The sequence below is a fragment of the Equus przewalskii genome, unplaced genomic scaffold (assembly GCF_037783145.1).
Source record: "Equus przewalskii isolate Varuska unplaced genomic scaffold, EquPr2 contig_R2027, whole genome shotgun sequence".
Lineage (NCBI taxonomy): Eukaryota > Metazoa > Chordata > Mammalia > Perissodactyla > Equidae > Equus > Equus przewalskii.
In genome coordinates, this window is record NW_027228627.1 from 40,318 (window position 1) to 52,054 (window position 11,737).

The following is an 11,737-nucleotide window of genomic DNA, read 5'->3' on the forward strand; positions in this document are numbered from 1 at the left end:
TGTTTTTGGTGTTTTACTTCCCTTTATCTTTAATGTTATTCTTCAGTATTTGCTAACCTGTTCTGATGTATAGCTACAACTTTCTGATTTTGTCTGCCTTTTTATCTCCTTCTTTCATGATTTGTAACTGTTTTCTCCTTTTTTTTCAGGTATGAGGGCCTTCTTGAGGATTTCTTGTAGGGGGAGCCTCTTATGGCTATGAACTTGCTTAGCTTTTGTTCATCTGGGAAAGTTTTTATTTTTCAATCATATCTGAAGGATATTTTTGCTGGATAGAGTATTCTTGGCTGAAAGTTTTTCTCCTTCAAAGATTTGAATATGTCATTCCTGTCTCTCCTAGCCTGCGAGGTTTCTACAGGGAAATCTTCTGAAAGCCTGATAGAGGTTCCTTTGTAGGTTATTTTCTTCCACCATGCTGCCCTTAGTATTTTTCTTTGTCATTCACTTTTGCCAGTTTCACTACTATATGCCTTGCAGTAGGTCATTTTTACATTGACGTATTTAGGAGATCTGATAGCTTCTTCCACTTGGATTTCCATCTCCTTCCCAAGGCTTGGGAAGTTCTCTGCTATTATTTTTTTGAACAAGCTTTCTACTCCATTCTCTTTCTCTTCTCTCTCTGGAATACTTATAACTCTTAAGTTGCATTTCCTAATTGAGTTGGATATTTCTTGGAGATTTTCTTCATTTATGCTTAGTCTTAGTTCTCTCTCCTCCTCTATCTGGAGCATTTCAACATGTCTATCCTCGATTATGCTCATTTGCCCCTCTATGATATCCACTTGAGAATTCAGGGAATCCATATTTTGTTTTATCTCTTCTATTGTGTCTTTCATCTTCAATATTTCTGACTGATTCTTCTTTATAATTTCAATCTCTTTTGTGAAGTAGCTCTTGAACTTGTTGAATTATTTCTCTACATTCTTTTTTAACTTGTTGATTTTTTTGATGATAGCTATCTGGAATTCTTTGTCATTCAGATTGCATATTTCTGTGTCCTCAGGACTGATTTCTGGGTACTTGTCATTTTCTCTCTGGTCTGGAGATTTAAAATACGTTTCGATACTGCTAGAGGGCATGGCTCTGTTTTGTGCAGTGTAGTATTATTTGATCACAGTTACTGCCTGTCACCTCTGGGTGGGGGTCAAGAGCTATGTATTCTGTGTCCTCTGTGTTCTGGTGAGATCCCAGGTGCTGGAGCCAGCACTTGGTGGGTTGAAGTGAGGAGTGCTTTTTTCTGCATGCTTTCAGGGTTTTCTCACTCTGCCCTTGATAACTGCTCTCCTGGAGTGTTGGCCTGATGAGGCCACCCCCGCAGTAGCTTTCACCTCCGTAGGGGCTTTCCCCTAGGCTGTGAGGGCCCTTGGGGATCTTTGATGGTCCCTTGAATGCACGTCCCCTCCTCTGTTCCTTCCCTCTCAGTGCTGCCCAAGGTCCCAGATCCCTGTCTTTTGGGCAAGTGCATGAAGTTTTCTCTTACCCCATTCCACCTTCTCTGAGGAGGGCTCCAGCCTCTGCACCCTCCGTTGTATGGCTGCATAGGTCTCTCAGACGTCCTGTGTTGTGTTTGGATAAACCTCTGTTGGAGTATGAATGTCCTTTTTGTTGTATGGTGGAGGGGAGAGATTACTGGGAAAGCTCACTCTGCCATGATGCTGACTCTTCCTTGCCTGGGGCTTGCATCATGGCTTGTCTCATTCCCAATGTCACTTTTGAAACCTTGTCTCACCACAGGTCTATGGATAGTTTCACTTGGATATATTGCACATTTCCAACTTAAAATGTCTAAAATCGATCTGAGCATTGTTATCAAGAACTAAATGCTTCTCTTTTGTAACTGGCACTATCATTCTCCATGTCACAAGGGCTCAGTATATCTAAATTATATCTGACACTCTTCCTTACTCCCTCTTTCTTTTTCGTGGTCTTTTGTAACCCTTCTTGAATCAACAACTGTTAGATTTCTTTCATGATTTTCAATGATTTTTCACAGTTTACTTCTAGAACTTTCTAGTGCCTGCCCTGATATTCACAATCTTGTGCAATTCCTTCCTCTTGTGTGTAGACTGGACTTAGTGACTTGCTTCTAGAAGAGAATATAGAAAAAGTCATAGGATGTCACTTCCAAGATGAGGCTATAAAAGACTGTGGCTTCTATCACGTTCTCTTTGGCTTTAATTGCTCCCTCTGATGAGGTCAGCTGCCATTTGGAGAGGCTCACAAGGCTAGGACCTGAGGAAGGCCTCCAGCCAACAGCCAGTAAGGAACCGAGCCTTCAGTCCAATAACTCTTGATCCTGACCAACAATCATGTGAGTGAGCCTGGAAGTGGACCCTTCCTCAGTTGAACCGTCATATAAGACTGCAGCTCCCAGCTGACACCCTGACTATAGCCTTGTGAGAGACCCTGAATCAGAAGCCTTAGCTAAGCCTTGCCTGATTCCCATCCCACACAAACAGTGACTTAAGAAATGTGTGGTGTTTTAAGCCACTATGTTTTGGGTTAATATGTTACACAACAATAGATTACTAATACGGTAGTAACCAATAGTTTGATTTATTGCATAACAGTGTTTTTGACAACATTCCCTTTCAGACTTAAAAGGTTAGTCCTGCATTGACAATAACAAAACAAAACTCTGGAGCTCCCTCCAGGATAGTATTTTGTGACTGGAAATTCATGGATGCTTAAATATAATTTCTGTTTTGCTGACTATCCTAGAGTCTTAGAAATTAAGCTTCAAAAACCTGAACCTTCTTTGAATTTCTCAAAGAAGTCCAGTATGGCAGGATTACTCTTAAACCAGCCACTTTGTGTATATAGATACATTTATCTGCTTATGAACAACATTGTGGAGGTTTAAAACTAATCTTCCTTATATAGAAAAAAAATCACAGATGGTAGGACCAAGTATATGTGATCTGTGTAGGATAAGCTAGAATTAATTTAAGATGTAACAGTTCCAAAGAAAATGTCTCCACCTAGAGAAAAATATAGATTACTCCAAATAATTAATTGGTGTCATATTGAAAGAGTAATAAATTTAATTCTATTGTTCTGAATTTCATCACTTTTCCTCATTGTGTGTGAGCAGATTGTTTTTCATGTGTAAACAGTCCAAAGCAACGTTCTGGGCTGCTTTTGCTGGGTTTCTGTCATTTGCAGTGTCCTACACTTGGGAACATGAACTCTGATTGTATAGATTGTTGGCTGCTTAAAATTCTGTCCAGTCACAAATGTTTTGCTTGATGTAAAGTCAACAGAGAGATGAGAAAAAGGCATCATTGTGAAAAGTAGGGAGCATATGAAGGACACCAGAGGAACATGGATCCAGAAAGTAAGTGTCATTTGGACTGCAGATGGATACAGCTCAATTCAAATATATGTCTTTATTTACTTTCATGCTTGGGGGACCATGTCTAATATTAGAAAGTAATTCAGGACGTGTTTGAGTGATGGGCATAAAATAGAACACATGAAGGAACAATCAAGAAAGATGACACTCATCTCTACAGGAGCTTCTGCGTGATTGAATATTGGTTTATAACTAGCTTATAGAAAGGATGAGGATCAGTGAGGGTTGTCTTCTTGACCAAACTTCTTTGGACACTCTCCTCCAGGGTTCTATGTTTTGGAACCAGACTTTCTAGCTTATTTTCATCATGATCACCTTTCCTTGATCACCTTTCCCCTCCTTTCAATTAAATTTCCTTTCCTCATGTCTCCTTCATTTCATTTTGGTTCTCTGTGAATTCCAGGGATCCAATAGTACTTCCAGCAAGCATTTCTATGTATTAAGATTATCCTTTTAGAGTCAGTCTTAGCCCTTCTCATCTAATCCAATTGTGGTTTCTTAACAATGAGTCAAATGTATGGAAGAAATGGCTGGAGTTCATCATTATTCATGTTCTCCTCTTTTTACTGGTAACAGAGCAGAAGTACATTCTCCAGACTCCCTTGCAGTCAGTTGAGGCCATATGACTAAGTGTTGACCAGTGGAATGTGGTCAAAAGTGATACACCCTCCTTTCATGACTGGCCTGTAACCATCCCTCCCTTCTCCCCATAATTCTTGGTGCTCTCTCCTTTTCTCTTTTTTTCTGGATGAATGGAGAAGATTCAGAGTCTCTAGAGAGAAGAAGAGCCCAAGATGGAAGAAAAAGAAGGCTGTCTCTCTAAATGACTGTGTGACACACCTCTTTCTGAAGACCAGCAGTGGACTGTGAAATGAGTATTAAATAAACTTTTCCTGCAGTTAACTCCTTCAATTTGCACATTTTTTGGGTCACAATGTTGATGTGTCTGATTAATACATGAGTGACAGCTTCCATGGCTTGAGCTTTATCATAGTGGGAGTCATTGTACAGTAAAGCCAACAATAGATCTCAGTGAAATATCAGCTGGATTGTTAGATAAACCTTCTCCTAGCACCATTCTCATTCCGTTCATTTCACAGAGACTAGCAAATTCTCAGATTCACTGATTAAAGCCTCATGCCTTTTATTATCCTTTCTTTACCTTCTAATTTATTGAGTGCAAAGTGTGAAGAAAGTGTGAGGTCTCTGAGGGCAGAAATAATGAGGACCACAAAAAAGAAATGCCAATTATGTGATGTGATGTGATGGAGGTGGTAGCTAGTGCTATGGTGGTAATAATATTGTAATATATAAGTTTATCAAATCAATATATTGTACACTTTAAGCTGACACAATGTTACATGTGAATTATATCTCGACAAAGCTGGAAAAAAACTCCCAAGAAACAAAAAACAGAAACAATGAGAAATTTGGACCTGTCCAGTCTGTGATTGGGATAATCCTGCTCTCTAATGGGGAATCATTTGCTTCCTATGGGAATGCTTAGCATTTGTCTTTGCTTAAACCTTTCATGAATCCAGGTGAGCTGTCCACAGCCTCTATCCATCATTTTTATTTCTTTATGAATATTCCCACTTATGGTGTCACCTTCCTCTGCCCAGGAGGAAACTATGGCCTTGGAGTGACTTTGGAATCCTCTCTCCCCAATAGAAATCACAGATTTGCATTGCTCAGGAGACCACTGATAGAGTTCTTCTTTCCAAATGTCAAATATTGGTATTGACTCCATGACTGTATTATTTTGTGGCTACAACGAGGTCACTGTTGCATGAACATGAACACTTTTACAGTCTCTCCCTCCGCAAATACTGATTTCTTTGCTGTATTGTCTCTCTCTACCACGTTCCCTCTGAAACGGTCTCCTCACTGTCAAATGTCTTTTGAAGCTCTCAAGTAAAGTGCCTACAATATTTCCACAGCACTTTGTACATTCCTCTTATGGCATCTTGGAGTATGCCTGTAGGACAGTGATATCTCTAATCTTTCTGCAGCAGTCTGCATCCTACCTCTGTCAAGCATATAATATACACTTTGTAAATATTTGTGGAATGAATAATTGAAAGTAGGCAGTGGAAGACATGAATGGGTCTCACCTTAAAGCAGTATCACTGATAGGTCCCCAGCATGTACTATAGCACCAGCCTCTTTTAGGAACCATGGTATCCATAGATGCCCCTTTGTTTTTTTGGCATTAAGGTTATCTCTTGCCATTTTGAGAAAGTGAAAGTTAATATCTATCTTTAAATTTTAGTGTTGGCTCATCCTCATAGAATTTAAATCCTTTATGAATGACTTAGTCATTTCTTTAGTTTCCTCATGGCTGACTTCATTTCCTGATTTCTCAGGGTGTAGAGCATAGGGTTGAGCAAAGGGGAGATGACAGTGAAGGTGACAGAAATGGCAGTATCTGTGGGGAGGGCAGTGAAGGGCCGGGCATAGACATAGATGCAGGGCACAAAGTGCAGGGTCACCACAGTGATGTGTGAGGTACAGGTGGAGATGACTTTCCACTTGCCCTCTCCAGTATGAGATCTTAGCATCTTCAAGATGACTGTGTAGGATATGAGGAGAAAGAAGAATATAAACCAAATGAGTAACCTACTGTTGGAAATCATCAGGAGCTCCAGAGTTAATGTGTCACTGCAGGTGAGTTTGAACACCTGGGGGACATCACAATAGAAAGTGTCAAGAACATTGGGTCCACAGAAGGGGACGGACAGCAACAGGGAAATCGGCACAATGGAGTGGACAAATTCCCCCACCTGGGAAGCCACAACTAGGCTAGTGCATTGTCCCCTAGTCATGATAGTCATACAATGGAAGGGTTTTGAGATGGCTCTGTAGTGATCAAATGTCATCACAGAGAGAGGAAAACATCTACACTCCAAGATGGTGGAAGAAGAACATTTGAGTGACACAGCCATTGAAGGAGATGGTTTTTCTCTCTGACAGAAGATCAGCTAGGACGTTAGGCGCTGTGATGGAGGAAAAGCAGATGTCAAGAACAGATAGATTGCGGAGCAGGAAGTACCTGGGAGTTGAAGGTGAGATTCAGTTAATTGTAACCATGATGAGCAGGTTTCCCACCAGAGTTGTCATGTACACCGAAAATAAGAAGACAAATAAGACCCAGCTCAGCTGTTGTGACTGGATAATTCCCAAGAAAAGAAATTCTTTCACTGTGGTATAATTTCCCTGCTCCATTGGGTCCCAGATCCTTTTTGAAGTATATCTCTGGAAGAAATAACAGTGCAGTTAAAGAATGGGTTAGGGAATCTACTGTTGTCTTGTCTGTCACTTGAGTTTGGTGTTTTCCTGGGGAGGAAGTTCATTTTTTATGTATGCAATTCTGTATGCTGCCAGTAGATGGAATATGACCCTTGTTTTTGACTCAGTCACCCAAACAGGTAGGTTCTATTACTGTGGCCACTGAAACACAGGTGACAAGTCTGTGAACTTATTCAATTCTACTTTTCCTACAAAATATGACACTTAAAATAGTAAAAAATAAGCATGAAGCTGACATGAAGAAGTTTTGTTCACAAAAGACACCATTATGAGAATTAAAAGATAACCTGCAAATGGGAGGATATTGACAATACGTATAGTAAGATAAGATTTAAGTTCTAAATATGTAAAGAATTCTACAAATCAGCAAAAAAGATAGACAGCCAAATAGAAAATGGCAAAAGACAGGCAGCAAAACTTTACCAAAGAGGATATTCAAATACCAATTGAACTTCATTAATTATCAGGGAAATGCAAATTAAAATTACAGCAAGAAACTTTTACCTATGTACAAAAATGGCTAAACTGAAAAAGATGAAAAATATGAAATGATGTTGAAGATGTGGAAGAATTGGAACTCTCATAGCCTGCTGGTGGGTGTGTAGAATTGGGATAACCACTTTGCTGTTTGATTATATCTGGTATTGTCGTATATCCATATCTATATCCATATCCATATCCATATCCATATCTATATCTATGTTTATATCTATCTAATCATCTATCTTAGAATGGAGATATATATATATATTTTTCTCTCATTCAATTGTATGTATAGATTGTTCTTAGGACGGAGATCTATCTCCATCTTTAGAATAATCTATTTCACTCTTAGGAAGTATGTACACATGTACATATGTTATGTCCAGCAAAAGGCATATCCTAGAATATTCATAGCAGCACTGTTTGTAATTGCCCCAATGGTAAATGACACAAATGTCCATCAGCAGCAGAAAAGATAAATATATTGTTAAATTCATACAATGCTATACAGCAATAGAAATGATCTACATACACTACATAAAACAATATAAATGAATCTCACAAATATAATGTATAGTCAGATAATCCAGGCCAAAAACAGTGTGCATTTACTTATTTTGTTCGTATAAAGAACAAAAAATATACAAAACTAAAGCGAATATGACGGAGACTTTTGAGGTGCTGACAGTGTTCTGTTTCTTGATCTGGGTGCTTGTTACAAAATATATTCAGTTTGTGTGAAAATTCACTGACCTGTACACTCATGTATATTTTTATGTATGTATGTACATTATCCCTAAGTAGAATGTTAAAAATAATTAACATGATGATTATAACATTTTACTCTCATGTCTAAAGAATGACTTTCATTTAAGTGAAATTTAATTGGCCATCCTCTTCATAATGGTTACTGTTATAGTTATGTAGTTACAGACTTTACCAGCTACAACTTGAGGGTTACATTTTTATCCTTTTCTCACCTACAGACTTTAGGTGTCTCAATAGAAATTTGTCTTATTCCAAAGACTTATTCTCTTAACTACTGCAATTATACTTCTTCACAGTGTTGATAAGCCCTTCCCAGAAAATCCTGAAAAGGAAAAGGCTCAGGAATATATTTTCAAATCAAGTGAAATTAGTATACGGATGTAAGAAGCCTTCACATGGTGAGTGAGAGGTGTGGTTGAGAGTGCCTTAGTGTGAGATGATGTCAGAAGTAACTTTGAAAGAAACCAAAACTTTGAAAAAGCAAACTTTGTAGCCTGTAGAGGTACCTCCACCAACAATGTGGATCAACTTCATAGTGCTCCAGTGGCAGGGGAAGAAATGAGTTCTGAATAGCATTTCTTCAAACATGAACTCTCAAAAATAATGGATCTGGTGGGTTCCTACGGATGCTGTCTTTTTACAAAGAGTGGGAAGGATAATTTGAAGGTATAAGATTATGCGCATTATATTGAAACTCATGCACACAAGAGCGGGAGTGGGGAATGAATAAAGAAATATAATTATATGTTTTGCAGAGTCAAAATAAGGATCACGAGGATTTCTTAACAATCACCCCAATGGGGACCATCCTTCAGAAACAAGCTTATCAAGCATCTTGTAAGAACCTACAAACTGAGTGTTATCCCTATACTCCAGCTTCCCACTGAGCAAATGCTTCTCCTTTTTCTCTTTCCTAATATTGAAAAGCCTCTACTCTTGATTGAATCCATAGCAGTTTTAGCAGCATTATTCATATTCAGTAGCACATGTGGACACAGATAAGCTAGCCATTAAAACTCCTTACTTAAAGCCCCAAACATCCATTTCTAGACAAGAAGCACAGCTGGCCAGGCAGCATGTATTAAATTCAGGAATTGTCATTAGAGTGCTGTTTTTCAAGGCAATCATCCTCCTGAGAGCTGGGGATATCAGCATCTTCTCAACTTCTTTGAAATCACTTTCAGCCTCAAGATCCTGCCAAGTAGAATACATCCCATCCCCTGAAGTCAATTGACCTTCTTCTAATAGTTTGCAGGCCACACTTCCCCTCTTCCTAGTAGTGAAAATCTATCCCTTTTCTCTGCTTCATTAAGTGTTTTGGTTTCAATAGGACAATTTCACACAATTGCAGCATTTCTGAAAAATCAGCACTAACAGCTTTCCCATTTCAGAAGTTCACATACACCAACACTAACTGACACCAGCCTTCAAGTGGGAAATTGACCCTCTTATGATGCTCCAACTGCATCTTAGAAGACTTAGGTTCTGGGTACATTCTATGTTTAATGGAAAGCCTACCTTAAGGCTACTGATTTTGTTATTTTCTTCCTTCAAATGGGAAAAGGCAACCTCAGGGCACCATATCATTTGGCTCTTCCACTTTTCCTTACAGTGCTTTGGCCACCTCTAATAATCCCTCAGCAAAAAGCCTAATCATGTAATCAGCAAAAGGAATATCGCTGGGTATGAATATGGAAACTGAGTGGCTAATTCAATGGAGTTCCTGTGGGTGTTATTGTAATGTTATCAAACCTTCCTCCTCTCTCTCCCTCCTCCTCCTCTCTTGCTCATCTCACATGTACGTGCAGAGGCATCAGTGCACATTCAGTCCGTATCTTTTTCTCTAGGCCATGCAATAACCCTCTTGGCTTATGAAGAAAATGTTGTGTTAAACCACACCAAGGACTGTGCTGTCTTCCTTCTAACAATAATCGCTTTGCTTTAATGGGCTAGGAAGTAAAGCTTAAATAAAATGGTAGCAATGGAAAAATCAAATCTTTCTGGTTACCATCAGGGTAGCTATCACAGAATGAATGATGTAGAGATATATATGCAATTTCTGTAGAATTCAATATTCACATTGTACATATAGAATTATCTTAGTCTACATCTCTGAGATCCACAGGTCCCTTAGAATCTAGGAAGGTAGCATGGTGACAGCTGTTGATATTCATCAGTTTACTTGAGAATTATTTTATGTTATGGGTTCATGGGTACTCAGAGATGTTGATCATTGAAACATTTGATCCAGGGAGCAATATACGAAAGATTAGTTTGATAGGTACATGTGTGACCAGAGCCAGTTGACTTTTCCATGGCTCTTAGCAGCTGAGCTTAAAAAATGATAAAAGCTGATTGAATTGGAAAAAAGTGCAGCCCAGCTTGTGATTTTATGTCATCCATATAAATGATATAGGTTTATGTAATCAAGTGTAATTCTTTCCCCTTCCCCTGAATTATTGAATCAGATTGTGTTATGTGTTTAAACGTACTTTGAGGATGTTTCAGGGACAGTGATGCAGCAGGAGTTCCTGAGTTCCTGCACCCTTGGGATTATGCTTCTGAGATACAGTGATTCAGACCCCATAGATCTTTGGTGCTATCCAATTCTGACATAGTGATAAAAATCTGATTGAGTGAGTCACAAGAGATAGGAAGGAAAGAAAAGGACACATTTGCATGAAATAGACTACAAATTGGTTTGTGTTATGCATTTTTCATAGGCAATTTCATATAGAAAATCTTAGAGACTTGTGACCAATGCTGAGCAAAGGTAGCAGGACCTTATGAATGGTGACTTGGCAAATGTGGATTATTCTTAGCATTTTCATGCTAAGGGAAGTAGGTTAATATTGAAAAAAGTTAGAATTGGTTGACCAGATGACAAGAAATGGCAATGAATTGAGCCAGTTAGTTAATGAATGCTCATGGTGTCATTCCAGATCCAATGTAGAACATAAGTGAAGTTTGTCCCCAACACTCAATATCTTTCGGCTGCCTCTGCTTGGGATCTTTTCCATCCTGGGATATCTGACTTCCTGTTCTGATGCCTTATCTCTACTCTAAAAGCCAACGGTATATCTTTGACCCATTACCTTTTTTTTTTTTTAAGGAAGATTAGCCCTGAGCTAACATCTGCTGCCAATCCTCCTCTTTTTTCTGAGGAAGATTGGCCCTGAGCTAACATCTGTGACCATCTTCCTCTATTTTATATGTGGGACGCCTGCCACAGCCTGGTTGATAAGCAGTGAGTAGGTCTGCATCCAGGATCTGAACCAGTGAATCCCGGGATGCTGAAGGGGAACATGCAAACTTAGCTGCCATGCCACTGGGCCGGCCCCCCATTACCTTCTTTTAACGTGAAACTCTCCTATGCTTTACCTCAACAGCTTCAGGATGACACTTTAAGCTGTAAAAACAACAGGCAAACCTATTATCATGTTTTAATGACAGAAAGCTAGAAATTTTAAGATGAAAGATGCTTTGAATTCCATGTACATTCCAACGTTTTCTACCCCATTAGTTTTCTCCCAATAATGAAGAGTATGGTTCATATAGCAGAGTGTAACAGGTCAATGGGGTTTAGGATTAGGTTTAGGGTAAGAATGTGCATTAGGCGGATCAATAAGGATGATATTAATAATGACATTAGCCTTTCACTGAGAACTTACTATCTGCCAGCCACTGTGTGTTTCACATATTGCATCTCATTTTAGTGCTGACAAAAACTCCATGAGATGGGTATTATAACACCTTTGTATAGGTGAACCATGACCTGTGCAGAGATAAAATAATTTGGTCAAGATCACACAGCTAGTGTAT

At 39.0% G+C, this 11,737-nt stretch overlaps 1 long non-coding RNA gene and 1 pseudogene across 1 annotated transcript in view; one reads left to right on the plus strand and one right to left on the minus strand.

Moving 5' to 3' along the window:
• Nucleotides 1–4,258, plus strand: part of LOC139081409 (uncharacterized) — a 37,892-nt gene extending 33,634 nt beyond the window's left edge. The window contains exon 2 of the long non-coding RNA XR_011536502.1: nt 4,117–4,258. This is a non-coding gene — a long non-coding RNA (uncharacterized lncRNA). The remainder of the gene's footprint in view (nt 1–4,116) is intronic.
• A 1,415-nt stretch (nt 4,259–5,673) lies between these two features.
• On the minus strand, nt 5,674–6,611 carry LOC103545398 (olfactory receptor 4D9-like; annotated as a pseudogene).
• Nucleotides 6,612–11,737: the final 5,126 nt, after the last annotated feature.